Source organism: Aphelocoma coerulescens, chromosome 1 (genome assembly GCF_041296385.1).
Source record: "Aphelocoma coerulescens isolate FSJ_1873_10779 chromosome 1, UR_Acoe_1.0, whole genome shotgun sequence".
NCBI lineage: Eukaryota > Metazoa > Chordata > Aves > Passeriformes > Corvidae > Aphelocoma > Aphelocoma coerulescens.
The window spans coordinates 27,364,374-27,383,644 of record NC_091013.1 but is presented as its reverse complement, the minus strand read 5'-3'; the positions used below and the strand labels follow the sequence as shown (position 1 = coordinate 27,383,644).

Genomic DNA, 19,271 nt, shown 5'->3' with positions numbered 1-19,271 from the left:
CATAGCTAGCAAGCTGCCAGATAAGCAAAGATCAGAAACAATTTTTCTGAGTTCAGTTTCATTATATTAATCAGTCAGGTATTTTGAGATGAAAGGAACAGAGGGGAAGTTAGTAAGAGGAGAGGTAATAAGATCTTCAGCTCTACTGAACACAGGATGGAAGGTAATTATCTCCTGAGAAACTGAGATTAGCAAGTCATATGTGATGTAAATTGTAATGTGCCATAAAATTCGCACTGTTGTTAGAATCAACAATTTTTGGTGTCCCATGAAATTGTTAACTTTAATCCTGGCTTAGTCTTTCCAGTGTCTTTTGTAGGATATGCTTGAGGATAAAGGCTGAATGATCAGAGAATAACTGGTTTAGGAGACATTTTCGTGTTATTAACCATGGTTTTCTTTCATGCAGGAATTGTCAGTGTGAGTTCACTTTGGTACAGAGGGCACACAGTACATAAGAAGAATTAGTTTGCATTCAGAGATGGGCATGATGAGAATCCATTGGTTTTCATGGTTCTTTGAGGGCTTTGGAGATAAATTGCAATTTTTGCATTTATCACTCTAGTAAAGTGAGATATATTGGTCCTTGGGGAATTTTCTTCAGATTATAACTTTAGCAATGTTGATTGTCTGCTTGAAGGCTGGGCTGGGAGATAGTGGGGAAAAGTGTTTTAAGATATGATCTTCTAAGCATTTATGTTTTATGATTTCCTACATAGATTCCACTCAGGGATACTAAATATGACACCAAGGGGCAGCTTCTGCAGTGAGTCCATGTAGGCTGTTTGTGTTGCTTGTTCCAAGATGGAATCAATTTCACTGTGGAAATAGCCTTGCTGAGTGTTTGGTGCAGCCATCACTGTTGATGCTTTCCTCTGTGCAAATGTTTGTATGCCAATATCACAGGTTCCTGTTGGTGTGCAGCAGTCACATATAGGCAGATCCCAAGATTTCTCTAAAATCAAAGGACTCCAATTCTGACTTTTACTCATTTCCTTGTGGAAATAATCCACATTTCCTGGCAGAAATAATCCCAAGGATTATGGTTTTCAGATCAGCATGAATGATTTTCTCGCTCATTTTCTATTAATATAGCAAATAAATCCTTAGGTCTTTTTTTTTGACATCTTTAGTTCTCTGCTTCAGCTTATTTCTTGAAGATCTTGATCCAAACTTCAAAAGCTGCAGGTGAACCTTGGTACTTACATTCATTTAGGTACCCTAATAATAGTGTCTTCCTGTCATATTCCTGCTGACTTAATCAGGAGGTAAAATTCCACCTCCATGCCAGTCTTCACTTGGTGGTATGCATCTATGCCCGGAGGATCCCGTCTGCAACTGGGCTTGTGCTCCACATCTCAGCTCCCTGAGCAGCCTCCTGCCTGTTTAGGGAACAGTTTTGAGTACAGTCTCCTTTACCAGCTGCTGGTGGTAGCTAATGAAAAACTGTGCCATAGATAGTGCCTAAGTCCACTGTGCAACAGTACTTGGAAAGTACTCTGGCAGCCAAGCAGGCTGAGAAGTAGAGCACTTGAAAATCAAAGAAGTTTCAGTGCTGTACGGGCACAGTAGGAAGCAGCAGGAAAGGAGGCTCCCGCAGGGGTTGCGCAGACGCTGCAGGAATAACAAGTGGCCTGAGTAAAGGTAAGGGAGCACGGCAGAAGTCGAAGAGGTAACGGTGGTCAGGGCAGCGGAGGAGAGAGAAGAGCATTGGCAGCTGCTGGGAGATAGAGCAGGGAGCACCAGAGAAGGGGTGCCAGTGGGGCATGCAGGTGAAGGGTGCTGTGCAAAGCCCACAGGAAGGGGTCCTGAAATGAGGAAGTTGAAATATAGGATGTGAAATGTATCTAAAGAAGGCAGTTGAAGAAAGGAAAGTGTGAAGGAGACTCTCTTCTTTTTCTCAAAAACTTCCCACTCGAGGCAATTTTTTCTTCTTTTTGCAAGAAAGAAGTTTCTTTCCCCAGCAGTAAAATACTAATTTTTCCCCAGAGTCACTCTGTGCCAGGTTAGGAATGGGAGCATCCCTAAGACATCACAGGGTCAGGAGAGAGATAAAACAAAGAGCAAATGGACAACATCCGTTTTCTTTAAGGTCATGTAGTCATAGCAGGGTTCCTTTGAGCTCTTTGTCATTTGTTACTAATATCTGCATGTGTAGCCATCTGAAACTCAGAAAATTCAGTCCCGGTCCCCAAACCTTCTGAATATCTGAAAGAAGGAGATGGAGATCTCAGCTGTAGAATTGGAGCAAAACTGCATGGTTTGGGGGCTGTTTAAAATAGGGATGCAGCTTTTTTGGGCAGGGTGAATACTACTCAAGTTCAACTGGTAGATTACAGCTGAGAGCTTATAATTGTAGTATGAGTACTGCTTTGACCTTGCTCAATTTTTGCTATAACAGTTTCTGCTGTACATAATCTGGGTTGGTGCTTAATACCACTGATAAAACCACTTGTTTGAATGAATTAATGCATTTCTCATTAAATGAGCTCCTCATTATGTTAATCAAATCAAGCAAATCATGCTGGGTGGCTTGACCACTGTAATTAAACTTTCTTTAAAATCCACTCATTTGGCTTTTGATGAGGCTTTTGATTAAACCCTTCCAAAATGTCTGGCCCAAGAGCTGACAGAGAGGCAAATAAGAGCTTTCACTATCAAGTAAGTCATTAATTCATCACTGAGTTACAGTAATTCCTTACTGTTTTACCTAGCTAGAGTATATTGAAATATTTGAAAATTGGCAATGTAAAATTAAACATTTCTTATAAGTGTGCTAAGAGAACAAGTCTGTTTGCAGCTTTAAATTTAGGAACCTGGAATATATAGAGGATCTAGATTAACAAGTCACAACAAATGGAACATACACTAGGCTGCTATTTCCTGATGTTAAGATAAGAGATACATCTTCAGAAAATTACTTTGAACACACACCAACAGTTTTGCATGTGAAGACTGAATGAGTAAACATCTGTCTGTTTTCACCAGTGTCACTCACTTTCTCAAGTATCAGTACTGCTCAAAATAAATGCATTCCTCAAATGATACAGTATGTTTGGCATGAGGCCGGTGTGAGAACTACACTGAAAAACAGAACAAGCCAAGGCCTGTTTTCTGGCCCTGCAAATGTCCCTTCATGACTTGCATCCATGCTTCTAAGCTTTTTTCTCTGCCCAAAATAGGGTGGCTACATCCAGACTGCTCATCAAGAACAGTCCTGGTAAGTGGTGTGGCCCAAATCATCCTCCTGCGTTGTCCTGGGAGGGTGCTAGTTCATAGAATCATAGAATATCCTGAGTTGGAAGGGGCCCACAAGGATCATCAAGTTCAGCTCCTGGTCCTGCACAGGACAGCTCCAGGAAGTACACCGTTTGCTTGGGAGCATTGTCCAAATGCTTCTTGAACTCTGTCAGGCTTGGTGCTGACCACTTCCCTGGGCAGCCTGTTAAAATGCCCAGCCACTATCTGGGTGAAGAACCTTTTCCTGATATCCAACCTAAACCTTCCCTGGCACAGCTTCAGGCCGTTCCCTCGGGTCCTGTCCCTGGTCACCAGAAAGAGGAGATCATGAGAGCACTGCCCCTCATGAGGAAGTTGTAGACTCGCGTGAGGTCTCCTCTCATTCTCCAGGATGAGATAAGTTACCTCAGAAGCTCCTCACATGACTTCCCCTCAAGGCTCTTCACCATCTTATAGCCCTTCTTTGGATGCTCTCTAATAGCTTTCTATGTTTCTTATATTGTGGGCTCAAAACTGCCCACAGGACTTGAGGTGAGGCTGCACCAGTGCAGAGCAGAGCAGGAAATTTATATAAGCCAAACCACAAAAGTTACTAGATGCAGACATAGGTTTGTTGCTAAATCCTGACCTTGTCCTTTGTGCCAGAATAGACATAACCAGAGAGACTTCCCTCTCCACCACTCCCTCTTCCTGTCAGTGACTTCCTCTACTTTCTCCTAAATTGCAGCTCAGTCCTACCTGGCAGCATCCCTCAGTGCAGGCCTCCTGCCTGCACAATTAGTCGCCCACCCTGGCTTTATGTAGAGTTGAAGACTAGATCTAAGGCCCTTTAGAAATTTGGCTTCATGAACTCCGAGATGCTCTTTGACCTTAGTTCGCATTACAGCTGTCCGATTAATCTATCACTTGGTAGACCTGAAACTGCCTGAGGAACCAGATCCTAAACAGTTATGCAATTTCAGTTTTTACTTACTAAGTGTTAGTCTCTACATTGCAACTTCTCATATTAACTTAGTCCCTGAGTGAAAAGGATTTGTTATCACTTCATATCCCCAAAGACATTTTAATTCCTTATCCAGAAAATGAAAGATCAGTCTCAAAAGTGAAGTGTTGAGCACTTGCAAGGATTTCGTAGATATAAAATGATGTGACAAAAATAGTGGTCACCTGGGATGAGTAGAGGAAGCTAAGGACAGAGTTGATGCAAGCAGGTTTTTCAGATAAAAAGTCAATAAGACAGACCCTGAGTTTCTGGAAGAGGAATTTAGTCTTCCTAGCAGATATGAAATTATTTAACATTTTTCAGTTTGGGGAAAAATATTTCCCTTATGTTCACCTAAGAAAGCCCACTAAGTTGCACAGGTATGAAATGGAATGATAACAACCAAGTGATTAAATGAAAACAGTGCAAGACATAACAGTAAAAAAATTGCACAAGACCAGAAGAGCCTGACTTGAATTCTTAGAATGAGTGTAGGATGCATTAAGAGGAAGCAACACTGGAACAGTAATCTAAAGGTTTGCATCAAAAATAATAAGTCCTGTGACACTTATTTTCCTGAGTACTCTGTAAGACATCTGAGTTGATCCTGGAGACTCCAACACCAGCATTTCACTGATCATTTTCAGAATCAGCTTTGACTTTTCCATGTAATGTGTTCCAGTTTGTTTCTTGGTAAGGATGCTTTAGTCTGGAATATTTTAGCTCAGTTCTCTCAAGATTTGTGCACAGAATACATACTGTTAATCCATTTCCTCTCAACAAAGGCGAGGGGGCTGTCTTCATCACAAATGAGCCACTACTTCCCATGCTCCAGAAAGTGAATCTTGGCTCAGTGACCAGCAAGTGATTCACCAGAAACTTGGCCAGGGAGTGGAAACCTCTTTTTCTGGTCATGTGAATTCAGGCCACAAAGTTCAGTTTTAGGGCAGAAAACTCATGCTTAAAATCTCTCCAGCACCTTCTCCTTCATCGTTAGAGCTCAGTTTGAAAGGACAAAAACCTGGCAACTCAGTGATAAATATTTTAAGGCTGGCAAATAACCCAGCCAAAAGCATGAGCCCCAGCTGTCAAAACATAGAAAACTTAAGCTTTACAATAAAACAGATTTCTGTTATTTCTGACTGGCTAGGATTTTTTTGCTTAGATCAAGGGCAATAAGTCATTGATCAAAATTTCTTTTTCTTCTTCACATTTTTGATGTTAGGAAATGCTTTCAAACTCCCCACAGATATTTCAAGCGCTGACTTTGCTGCCAAGCAGTCTCCGAAAGCTATTCCTTTTTTCTCTCCTCTCCCCCCGCCTCTGCTTATCTGCCTCACAGTGCTGTCACCGGATTTCTCAAGTGTCCGCAGTGGATTTCTCTAACACTCTTTTGAATGGTTCTGTGCTGCACTCTGCAGCCTTAAGGGGAAGAGGATCCCGGGGAAGAGAAGATGGAGAGTGCTTCAACTTCAAGAGGAAACTCAGTTTATCTACTAACTGGAGATGAAGCTGTTTGGATGCCAAGGCACGGCATTCTCCTGGCACCTGTAGAGACCTAATTTTATAGCACAGAGGTCCCATGAGCTTTTGCTAAATCCTTAGTAGGCTTGAGGAGGAAAGTAGAGCTGACAAAAGAAAGAGCATGCAAGGGAGCACTGGAAGCAGAAGGCTGGAGGCGTATGTGTGTGCGAGTGTGTGTCTGCGTGTGAGCATCCCAGCACTGGCGTTCCCATGGCATTCCCCTGCCTGCAGAAGAAATCATGCAGGACCAGATGGCTGGATGGGGCCAGGCTGTGGGTGGGGATGGCAAGTACATCCTTGGATTAGTCGGGTGAAATGTAAGCGCTCTTGTGCTATCAGTGAGAGACATTGACACATTCTGCCTGTTGCAGGATCATAGGGGCCAATCCCACCCCAGACCACACATCTCTGCAGCTGAGCATCCCCTCATGGCTTCTGCCCTCTCCCTGCCCTGTTCCTGAAGAACATGTTTTGATCTCTCATTCCCTCATGACATTAAGTTCCCAATTCTGATGCATGGGTTGAAAAACCCAGAGTGTGAATTCTGTTCCTTCCTGTCCCTGTAGTTTTCCTTTCTGCCTGAAGCAGTAACACACAGAGCTGGCATGAGCTGACGCTACCCCACCACTCCCAGGAAGGAAGACATGCAGGATGAAACCATTCCAGCAGAAAAAGAGAGTAGGAAGCTGGATGCCTTGAAAATAGTGAAACAACTTGCAGTGTGTCAGAGTTGGTGGCATCTTGGCATCCCACACATTCAGGACTCGTTTGTTTTCTTCAGCGGTTTTCCAACTGTGAATTCACAAGGCAGTAAGTCTTAAACCACCAAGATGCAACAGAGATTACTCACTGAGATACAAGAATTTCAAGTGCCAATGCAGTTTTTTTATGGAGACAAAGCCTGAACTTTCCTGTGAAAATTGTCTCTAATCAACTTTTCAGTGCCCATGTTTCTTTTTCTCATCACATGGATACTGGTATTTTTCCTAGGTGGTTTAAAATATCTACAATCAGTGCAGAAATCTTTCAGCAAGTTCTGCTAGAAGAATTACGTAAACTAAATGAAATTGCAGTTTCTGACAAACATCAATACTGTAGGAATAGCATGTTACAACAATCAACAAATATCTGTGGCATGTTTCTATTTTTGTTATGTAACTTGAGGGCATAACCAAGTTACAGCAAAGGGATATTTATCATATTTTGTACACTTTTGTTTGTTATTCTTATTGCAGAAGCAGCATAAAGATTCACAAGCCCTCAGCCTTTCTTTTGCCAAATGGTAAAGCCACTTTAGAGTCAGTCTGGGTTATTTTTTTCGACTGAATGTCTCAAGCATCTAGTAATTCCTTTTGGACCAAGTGAAGACATGGAGTCAGTACTCGTTTCTGAAGGACTGAAAAAAAATGTTGTTATTTTGCCCTCTGGAGAAAAGATCAGTCTCAGGAATTCAAAAAGTATACCATGCAAAAGTCACTTCTCTGACACTACAACTGCAGACTGCCTGTAATCAATTAATATAGTCTGTCAAGCAGTCAACCTTCTAAAAAGCAATTTATTATAAAGGCAGAACTCAACCTGTTGCTTTCCCTTTTTTTGCATATATTTTGTTTGGTTCATATTCACTGACATGCTCCTGTAAGTTAAGACAGCAGAAGCTGTAATACTATACTTTAGTCCTAGCTCACTGTATTCAGCACACTAGAAGCAGACTGTCGTTGGGCTTCATCACCAGATGCCTCAGGGAGAGAAGAAGTAATTTAATATGAGTCCATGGCCAACTTGTTTTGCAGTAAAGTAGATTTCCTGTGTTACAGTTTTTTGTCTCAATTCATGATCAGTCCAGAACTAGTATATTTTAAAATGGAACTAGCTGGCTTTTTTTATGACCTCAGAGATCTCTATTCCCTCCTGTACAACATCATGTTATTTTTCATATCTTTAGTTTTGAGACAGAAAAGGGAGGAGGTCAGGCAGGCAGATCCTATCCACACAATGGTGCCTGCTGTGGCAAGGGAAATGCATAATCTAGGCTTTGATCAGGACATAAAAGAGGAAACTGATTTTCCAACTTTTAAAATTTTTTCTGGACAGGTTTTATATCTAAGCCAGATACTCTTGGCAGACTTAGAGTGAACCTGGCTGAGAGATACAACTGGCCAGCAGAGACAGTGGCACAGGGGAGGTAGTAAGGATGGTGGCTCTGAAGCCTGGGGTGGATTTCCATTCATTAGCCATGAGAAAGTCAGGTGGATGCCAACTACCGACCACAGATGTCTGACTTTTCTTGAAATTATTCCACTTAGACCTGCAACTTCCCTGAATGATCCATTCCTGTCCTTTCATACTCCTCAGGCCAGAAAATTCCGTTATCCCTCACGAATCTTTTATGGTTATAACTCAGTCTTGCTTCTTCATATCTTGCTCCAGATGGAACTGCTGATCAGCTTTCTCTTGACAGCCTTTCACGTTAGAGAACTAATAATGTGTTTAGTCCCTGAGAATTCTCTTCTTTCAACCTCACTGAGCCCAGTTCCCAGCCTTTCTTCACAGTAATATTTTCGAGGCCTCTGATTACACTTGCAGCTCTCCTCTGGGCAGTCTTCAGCTTGCCGGAGTCTTAAAAGCAGTGTCCCAGAGTGGAGTAGTGCTGAGATCTTGTTAGTGCCAATTAGGATGGAATAAGCACTTTCTATGACTTATATGTAAGTTCACAGATGAAGTTTTTCTTTTTCACCACAGCATCTTGACTCACTCCCAGTTTGTGATCCAGTGTAACTCTATGTCCCTTTGGAGAGCTGCTGGCTGGCCAGTCACTCCTCATTTTACATCTGTGCATTTGATTTCTCATTCCTGAAAGTTGCATATCATGCTTATCTTTGCAGATTTCATTATGGTGACTTGGAATAATTTCTCCATTTTAGGAAAATTCTTCTGAATTCTTAGCCGGTTAATCCTACTGTTGTGGATTAACCCTGGCAGGCACCCTGGAAGCCACTCGCTCACTCCCTGACACAGTGGGAAGGGGGAAAGAATCCATAAAAGTGAGAAAACTCATGGAATGAGATAAAGACACTTCAGTGGTTACAGCAAAAACTGTGTACACAAGCAAAGCAAAACAAGGAATTCACTCACCATTTCCCATCAACAGGCAGATCTTCAGCCATCTTTCAGACAGCCAGGCTCCGTCACACTATCACTGTGAATGTGCCCCACTTCCTACTTCTTCCCCAGGCTTTCAGTTGCTGAGCATGACACCATATGGTCTGGTATATCCCTTTGGTCACTTAGGGTCAGCTGTCCCCACTGTGTCCCTTCCCAGCTCCTTGTGCACCCCCAGCCCCTTTGTTGGTAGGGTGGGCGAGAGGCAGAAAAGGCCTTAACAGTGTGCAAGGGCTGCGTGCTAACTAAAACAGGGTGTGTTATTACCCTTGTGTGGTCACAAATCCAAAATATAGCACCATACAATCTACTATGAAGAAAATTAACTCTATCCCAGGTAAAACCAGGACACTGCTTGTGGACTCAATCAGCTCAGTACCCACTGCTGGTTTTAGAAGTACACTCAGTAGCTCACTCAGCAAGTAATTAATGGAAAGATTGACTAGCACTGGGACTGAGACAAGCCCTGATGGCACATACTTGAAATGTCCTCTTGGTTTGACAGAAAATCATTAACTGGAAGACACTGCAAAGCAACTGGTAGCATCTGGTTATCTATGGCTGTAATTCTTGCATGAATACTGCTGAGTTAAAAAGAAGGAGACTGGAAGGGGCTCCTCAAACACACATGTTGCTGTTCTAGCAGGAAGAAGTTGAAAGAAACAAACTGTGCAAGATACTCATCGTATTGCCTACTCTGCTCTGGGAAGATTGTCAGATACAGCAAAGTAATCATAGTAGAGGACCTTGAAGAGAAGTTGTGATTGCTTAACTAATGGACTATTAATTCTGTTATCTTTATATTCAGAGACATTCCAATCAACCAGGATCAAATTGAGGATGGGACAATTCTAAGTTAATGTTTGCCCATTCTGTTTTGCTAAAATGAAAATAAGAAAGTCTGCCAGTCTGTCAATCAACCCCTGCAGTCTTGCACCGTTATCTGACTTGTGTAAAGGGTTTTTCATCTTCAGCTGTGGTAGGCAGGCTCATGGAATGAGATGGAATGACAAAGTTGTCATTTCTGCTCCAGTGCAGTAGTGATTTTATCTTTATATAGTTTCCATCATTTTCAGATGTGAAATGTATTTGCCCAATATCTCCACAGAAGCATTTTTAACTTACATGTTAAAATTGACCATTTCTTTCCAATGGTTGTCAGGATTTATCATTTATTTCAGGTCACACTGGCCTCTTCTGCATCAGTCAACTAGCTGGCAGAGTGAAGAGGAATATGCTGTATATGTGCTGTCATTGGTAATTATTTCTGCAGTAGTTGCAAATGAAAACACCAACCAGATGTCACTGCCTTATTGCATAGCACAATCCAGACATGCAACAAATTTGTGTTCGGAGAGCACTTGAGGTTACAGATGTGACTCTCTGTGTAGCCTATGAGATGCTTCTCAGTGGCTGCATCACTGATATTACCCTACTGTCAGCTCTGGAATAAAGAATATCCTCAGATGTCTTGGGTTACCCAAATCACTTTAAGCTTGACATTTGAGCTAATGTGTTTTGTCTCACAGTTGGGGTAGGATGAGGCAATGGAAAACATTGGCTTAGGTGGCACACGTGACAAGCAGTAATTAGTTAAATCAGTGTAACTCAGTTGCATTTCATTATATGGTCATACCTGCAGGTCATGTGTCAGGGAAAAAGAAGAGGACTAAACACAAATGAAGGGAAGGTAGAATGGAGGGACAGGATAGCAAAGTAAAACCAGGGTTAGTACAAAACGAACAAAACCCCACAGTCCTATTGACTCCCCTTCCCTGCTTATGCCCTAGTTGTTCTTTTTGGTTAGCTCTGTTTTTCATTGCTGATCCTTCTTGCTCTGCACTTTAATTTAACAAAGAGGAATTTTATATTCCTAAAGACCCATCTTTAGTATAGGATAATGTTGGGGTTTTAGGAGCTCTCTTTTTTTCTTTTTTTTTTTTTTTTCCATGTTAAAGGAATTTCTCCCATACGTGTTGCTAGGGGAATAAATGGCCAGATACTTAAGAAAAACAAAAGAGCTGGCTACTTTTTTTGTTTCACCTGGATGTGTGGGCAGTCGGTCTCAGCGTTAGGACAGAGAGGGAGGCTGCTTTCTTCGGCTGCTTTTCCTTCTGCTGGAGAAGCCCCGGGATCCCAAGCCCGCCTTCCCTGCCCTGCTTGGATCCGGGCTGTGGCCGCCCTGCCCCGCCGTTGCTTCGAGCCTTCGCTGCGTTGTAGCCGTGCTCGCCCTGCCTGCCCAGACCTCCGGGGGGTTCCCCGTTTGGATACATCTCATCTGCCACCTGGGATTTGTGCTCGTCCCTGCCGTTCCAGCCTCTTGTTCCAGCCTCTTGTTCCAGCCTGCTGTTCCCGAGGGTCCAGCCGGACACCGGGATCGGCTGCCCAGGGCTTTGTGAAGTTTCTTTGTCCCATCCCTCCCCGGGATCCCAGGGCGCCATTGCCGCGTGCTCCCCGAGCTCGCTCCGGAGCGCCCCCTGCAGCCGCGGGGGAACCATCGCACCTGCCCTGCTCACCGGGAGCCGCCAGCGCCCCTGCCGGCTGCGAGCGGAACTGCACCCGAGGGGAAAGGGCCCGGCAGCCGAGAAGGCTGGGACTGGGTTTGTGATTGTTTGCTGTTACTGCCAGAGTTACTGTTGTTTGTTTGACTGGTTATACACATATAGATATATCATAGTAAAGAACTGTTATTCCTATTTTCCACATCTTTGCCTAAAAGCCCCTTGATTTCAAAATTATAATAATTTGGAGGGAAGGGGGTTGCATCTGCCATTCCAAGGGAGGCTTCTGCCTTCCTTAGCAGACACCTGTCTTTCAAACCAAGACAGGTATTTTTAGCAAATGTGGGAGGGGGTATTTTTTTAAGCAGCAAAAAGAGAAAACTAGGAAAAAAGATGAAATATTCGTTTTTGCTGAAGAGAGGATGCTCTTATGACATGTGCTGCCAAGACTTGAGAAAGCAAGCTTTTTGCTTGCAAAGCTCACTAGTAATTACAATCCAAGTGTTGTGGCATTTGGAAAGGGACAGTTCCTTGGTGACTTTATCAAAGAAATTGTCATTTACATGCCTGGTCATTCCTATGACCCTGAAAGCCACTTTCTTGGCAATAATTTAAAATTATTCTGGGATTCTTTCTTCATTTTTTTAGAGAATATACTTGATCAATTGATCTTCATGGGAGAAAACTATTTCAGTCATCTTAGTGTGTCCGAGGAGTAATTCACGGGGCTGCTTGGAAACATAGTAGGAGTAAAACGCCTGTCACACAGCTGACAGGGGAGGTTGCAGAAACCTCAGCTGCTTTGCCTGCAAAGCTTACACACTTCAGTAATTGATTACACATCAGTGTGCAGGACAACAGTTCTGTCCCTGTGCAAGAGACATCCCAGTGGGGCCTGTAATGCCCGTGGAAAAATAGCAGCTGTGACTCCCTGCACACCCCTGTGTGCTGAGAGGCTGAGCTTCTCTTAAGCCCAGAAAAGAAGCCATCAGCTTGAGCATGTTAGTAGTATCACTTGCTTTGTTTGAGATACACTGTCATGATGGTAGGAGGGAGTAGGGGCAAGGCCTGATGTTTTTAATGCATTAAATAAATCAGAAATTTTTGGGGGATGCTCAGATTTGATGCTGTGATAGCTGCCAAAACTGGAGGTCAGCCTTCAGAGAGAGCAAAATCTTCATGCTTGTGGCTTTGATGGTGTGAGGGACCTGCTTCTAAAATGTCAGACCATCTGAGGACCATCAGGGCCTCTCTCATTCCTGTCCCTCACTCAGTCCAGGCTGACCCAGCAGCAGTGCAAAACCCATATAATTTTCAGAAATACAAGCAAGAGGAGCTTCTGCTTTGATCTCCTCTAGGCTGCAGTCCATGCAGGTATGATGTATTCTGCCAGTCTCAACTGACTCCTCAGTCTCCAACTAAATGCATCTTTTAGGAACTGTTTAATCCTTGGAAGGAATTATTTCACTGTAATGTCTTCCAGTGTCTAGTACACACAAATTCTGGCAATTTTGCACTGTCCACAGACAGACCTTTTTTCTCTTCCAGTGGGGAATTGATTTTGAGAGAAGAATATGCCTCATGTGATACCTAATTTTTCCACAAGCAGTCTTCCCTCTGAGTGCAGACCAGCCCAATACCATGTAGTTTGTTGGAAGTGCTGAAATTACAGCCTGAGGTGGCACAGCTGCTGGAACAAGATCAGCCAAGCAGGAGTAGATAGATACATCAGGGATAAGGCACAAGATGGCCACTAATCCAAACCATTTACCCTCATGTTTCTGCTTTCCATAAAAGTACAAGTGTCATTTGCCTGTCATTTAACAAGATTACAAAGCAAGGCCAAGCAACTTTAACTGTTTGCTTCTGAAACAAAATCTATCCCTTGTGAATGGGTAGAGCCAGAGCCAACTACGTATAAGACTGAAGTATGTCGAAGCACATTGTGACTTCTGCCATTGATTCTCTTTCATTCAGGTGTTCAGTGAGTGAGCTTGCTCTGGCTTTCTGCAAAATGAGAGTGTTGCTCCCAGTGCTTCCCAGGACGAATAAATCGTTTTCACTTCCTTATGAGAGACAAGGAGCAGCAAGCTAACCAGTCAGTCTAAATCATCTTGTTTAGAAACATTAATTTTAAGCAGTTCGTCTAGCAGTTAATTTATTTGTACATCTTTTTCTTATTTCAGAATCCTGTGCTGTCGGTCAAGCTGTGATAGATTATCCTCTAGTTTGAATAAATGAACATAGAATTTCACAAGAACGCTCATGGTCTGTCCAGATGTTTTGTATAAATTCTCTAGAAAGTACAGTTAGTCTTCCATAGTTGCCTAAACCATTTAGGCACCTTGATTTGTATTAAAACAAAGGTGTAACATTTCTAGGCTTCAGATTAGGTTAGGTCTTCAAGACATGGTGTATCATAATGTAGGAGACCCCCGTGGTTGCTGCAAGGAAGCCCTTGGCATGTACAAAGGCAGTGCAACGTCAGGTTAGGAAGCAAACTGGTATCCAAGAAAGAATAGGGCCTTGTCAGCCCTGCCATCAGTACTTTTGAGGCTCCTTGGTTCAGTGTGAGTGCAGCAGCCCTCGATCTGTGGTTTGCACAGCAGAGATGGAGTTGAGGAATCCAAACAGCAGTTGCAGGGCTGTGAAAGTGCTCTGGGATTGCAGTTCCCAACCCTTTGTGTCTCTTCCTTGGCTGACACTGCATCCTGATGGCTGGCTTTTGCCCTCTCTCAGACCCTTGCAGCTGAGGAAGTCTCTGAACAGCTGATTTCCCAAAGCTGAGAGGGCACAGGGGAGGGCTCATTCCTGGTTTAGTCCTGTTTCCTAAGCTTTTGCCAAAATACCTAAATTTTTTACCATAGCAATAATTCTGAGAATGTTACTGTTTTTACAATCTCTTTATAGTGAGGTGAAGTTACCCTGTCTATGCTCTAAGTACTGTTTCATTTACCTGTTGGGATTTACTGAAGCACAGTTTGGATTCATACCACTATTTTAATAGCCCTTGCTAGGTCTGTTCTCCATTAATTTGTCTAATCCCCTTTGAACCTCTTCATACTTTTGGCTTCCACAATACTATGTGCATGAAGTCCCCATTTAATTATGTGTTGTGTGAAAAAGTGCTTCCTATTTTTTAGTTTCAACCATTTGCCTGATAATCTCATTTAGGTTCCCCCTAATTCTTGTACTGTGGGAGATAACTGATCCATTTCCCAAGTACCTTCTCTGCAGGAAGGGATTCTTTAGGTCAGTATTTCCTGTCAGTTTTCTGCTTTCCGAGCATCCCCAAAGTATACTTGATGCCTCTCTATGTAGGGAGTGTGGTGAGCAGGAGAGGAGAGCAGAGAGGGGCGATCTCAGTGCTTTGAGCCAAACTTCCCTTACTTGTTGTAGGATAATCAAAATGCAGTGAAGTGCTGAGCAAAGAAAGAAGCTGAATGTGAAATGTACAAGGATACCAGGCCTACTGCTTTCTTTTGAGTACCAAAGAGGTTGCTCACGCTTCGAAGGAAGAGGTGAACTAAAATTAGGACTAAAACACTTTCATCTGATCTTCGTTCTAGAGAGGGTGGGTGCTTAGAAATAAGTGGAAATGTCACACAGTCTTCATGAGAACCATGATTTCATCACTTCTTTGGTAGTGTTCTTGCATTTCAGTTTATCTGTACACAATTTTGAGTTACTTCATCACAGCAGTAGTTCTCATTTCTACTGTGCTGTGTTTCAGCTGTTCCCATGAAAAAGTACCACTAAAACTGCTACAGTGTCAGTGTAGCAAGTCATCTGTCCCTCATTCACCATTAACCGTGTTAGAGTCCCTTTTACCTTCTACCTTTTCTGAATTCAGCAGCCTCCGGGAAGCTTAGCGATAGCTGAGACTCTCTGCTTCCTCTCCAGTTGCTTTTTTTTCTCCCTTTGAGCTAGCCTTTAACTTTGCTCCAGTGTTTGAAAGATCTAATATTCCATCTAAATTGAATATTGAAATATATTTTTGGATTCCCTCTTTATCTCTTTTTGTAGTCTCTAGAGCCTTGCATCTGCCTTAGTTCAACAAGAGCACATGATGAAGTGCCTATGTGCTTTGCTGTATTGGGACCTGAACACTAATTTCTTATTCTCAGTTTTGTTCTCAAAACATTTAAAATTCCCAGTCAGGTCTAGCAAGACATTTTACTTATTTTCCCCTGTTTTTAATAGTATCTATCTTCAAATTAATAATAAATAAGTCTAATATTTTTGTGCACATCTGTATGCATGTTACTGTCACTGGAATTTAAAAGCTAAAGATACTGTCATCCTAAAATCCTTTTTATTTCTTGGCATGTAACATGTATACTGAGATTATAATAGTAGACTTGTGGCCAGGAAGAGTTGTCTCCATTAAAAACTAAATCTTTGGCAAGTATTTCTGTACAGTATATGATACTAAACTAGTCTTTCCCTAAAATCAGAAGAAATTGTGTAGTAAGTAATTGCTGTTGTCTTGTTCAGCATGTCACAGTCGATCAATTCCTCATGAGAAATAGTGGCAAGTTGCAAATGATAAATACATATCCAAAGATATTTCAGACCTTAAGCTTTCCTTTGAGACAATATTGGTTTGGGGGGGGTTGGCAGGGCTTTTTGAAAGATTATCAAAATCTGAAGTCAAATAATTTTACAGATTTAAAAAACCCAGATAGCTTTTTTCCTCAGAGGCATAACCCAAAATACGACCTACTGTTACAATGCAAGCATCAATCACCAGTAGCCATAATGGAATCAGAATAAAAATGCACCGTTCTCCAGCCACTAACTTAAATTTACTCAAACAAGCACTGACCAAGTAAAACAAGTAATAAAAGTGGTGGTTTGGGGGTACTGACTGATAGACGAGTTCCTGATTTGTGAGGGCATTTGAGCCCTCGTAGGGCTCAGGGCAGCATTTAAGCAGTTTTGTTTCTTTTTTCTTCATTTTTAAATGAAACCTCTTCTTCTCTCTCTGGCTCTCTTATCTATTGATGTAACTGGTGTTGCATGAGAAATTACCTCATTTCAGTGACTGGAGACAGCTTTTCTATCAGCTGCAGTAAGGTTTCCTCATTTGTTTAATGAACCTGGAGAGGTAGAAAATTAAGTATTAGGAGCTGCAGAGGAAGAAAACTAAACCAGAATGTTCTGTGCATTTGGGTGGTTTAAAAAAAATAGATCTATATTAATATAGCCAGTACATGAAATTGGTATTTAGATTATGGCATGATTATTGCTTTGCAGACTGGGGACTCCATTATCACTCAGTCGTCAATGAAGTAGCTGCATTCTGTGCTCATCTCATCTCTGAAGCTGAAAGAAGAGCTAGTTATTATCTTCAAGTGAGTTATTAATGAGGGGAAAAATCATCCCCAATTACTGTGAAGCAAAATATTTCAACATTTACATATCTCAGACTTTAATTTTGATCTAATCCTTCATGAGTTCTTAAGCTCAGACGGTATTCACTTTTCCAAACATTCTCGAAGTGGCATAACAAGAGGAACTTACCCCTGTCCAAGTGCTAGCTTCCCTAAGGGTATGCTTCAGGGTCACAGAAGTGCTGCCCATCCCATCCTTGTGCTGCTAGAGACTGATTTCCTTTGAGATTCCTTCATGCTACACCATAGGAACAGAGCCTCCACTGTAAGCTTTGCCAGAGAAAAAATTCTGAGTTGTCTATACTGTCTGTGTTCCCAGTCCATTTTTTTTTCTCTTAACTAGAAGCAGCCTGGAATTTATTTGTAAGGGCTAATTTTGTTCTTTTGCTTTTCTTTGAATCCTTTTGAAATTAATGGCTTGGAAGTTTTGACACTGAATGCCCTAGAATAAAACCTGGGCAACACAAAGGTGTTGATTTAAATTCAGTTAAACATGTGGGCAGTAACCAGGAGATGGAAGAAGTGCTGTCCACACTGTGAATCCATCCATCAACACAGATGTGAAGGTCTGACCTTGGCAGATTCAGGAGGTAGGGATGTCAAACACAGTTTGCAGTCAGTTGGAAATGTAGCTACTAGACAAAGAAAACTCAATAATTACACAGCTGTTTCAGTAGATTACAGATTTCCTAGAAAACAATAAAATAACCATCTGTGAATGGAAAAAAAGTGAACTATCTTTCTTTTAATTCAAAAACTTAATTTCTGAAAGTCATCAGATATGTCCCCTGTAAACTTATTATCTCTTTTCAAAAGCAACGGAGTCTGTAACCAATCAGTGTAGATTTCTCTACAGCATTTATGCCCATTAATGCTTCATTGATTTACAGTGAAACTGGTGAAGGACTGTCTTGAATAGACATATAAATATTAATTTCTTGAGAAGGATGGCTGCTATTACACTAAATATTAAATGAATTCATAATACTTGGACATTTGCAATAAATCACTACTGGGACTGCATACTAACACCCCATTCCTTTTTTTTTTTTTTTTTTTTTTTAATATTAAAGCCCAAAAAAAGAGCTGGTTGCTCCCAAAGAATTATAGAGCTTTGTAACACTGGAATCATTAACAAATTCCCACAGCACAAGGAGGAGTTTCAACTTAGTCCCATTTTACAGATAGAGGGAGGAGGTTTAGGTTGAACTGCTGATCACAGAAGGTTCAAACCCAATCTGTTTCTCATGAGAGACATCACAGTAAATTGTCACTTCCTGACAGTCCTTCTTTTGCTTGAAATGCTCTGATCGAATCAGCAGAGGATCTGGCCATGTGATAGCAGAAGGCTGAGAGCCAGACTCAAAGGGAGAAAGAGCTGGACATATTGTCTAATCTCCACGAACACAAAGTGGTTGGTATCAGGTCACCTCTTAAATCTTGCCCAAGGCTATGACTGGAAGGATGGTACTGCTCAGGTTCTGACTAGGCTTAGCAATTGAATTAAGTCATCTTCTCTCTTCCAAGACCACAGATCTTAGTTTCAGAAGTCTAGTAAATTGCTCAGTGGGGGCTAAAAATCAATTCTTTATTTTTCCTTTTATTAAAGTAGAACAAAGTTCTACTTTTTCAGCAAGTTCATTACAGCTTCCTGTTATCTAAGTGATAGTAGCTTAAGAGTAGAAATTTATGCCAGGGCTAACCCTGAAGAGTGGAAGCCGTTCTTGTAAACAAAATTGAATGGCTGTCAGACTCATCTGCTTTTTAATGTGTAGGCAGGTGTGAGTGTATGCACCTCCTTTATTCCAAATATTTTTGCTTCTGTGCCTTAAATGGTGTAAGTTGCACAAGGCTTTTCTAATGAAAGCTTGCCAAGGTATTTTAAATTAGAAGCAAAAATTAGAAAAGCTGCTACCACATAGGAATATTAATTGTTCGTTATACAGGGCTTTAGTTCACATGGTTACTTTGCATTTGCAAGGCTGCCAATTAAAGAGGCTCAAAGTGCTCACTGCTGCACAATAGCCGTTTCTCCAGAGCCCCACAATGGCTATTGTATTCTGTCACTGACCTTTGGACACCTTCAAATACATATTGACACAGGATGCTGGGATCATTAGAGCTGTTGTTTCAGTGTGCCACAGGGAAAGAAGAGTTTTGCAAAAATTTTATATAATGATGACAACAACAATATTTCTTAATTAGACAACAAGAGAAAAACTGAAGCATTTTTTCCGGTGTTTCACATAAATTGCAGAATGCACACTTTCCATACAGTCCCTTCCCATCAGGGAAAGAAGATATTTATCAGGGGCATTTGGTCTGCTTTCCTGTTGTTTCCAGGGGAATTGATTTAATTTTTTTGACCTGGTGGTGCCATATGGCCAGGCTCCCTTAGCTACCATGGATTCTGCCTGGGTGAACATCTTCACAGGATGGATCCTTTCATCCTGTAAGTGCAAAACA

At 41.8% G+C, this 19,271-nt stretch overlaps 1 protein-coding gene across 1 annotated transcript in view; it reads left to right on the top strand.

The window, feature by feature from the left end:
- SH3RF3 (SH3 domain containing ring finger 3) overlaps nt 1–19,271 on the top strand; it is a 245,389-nt gene that overhangs the window by 211,564 nt on the left and 14,554 nt on the right. The window lies entirely within an intron of this gene.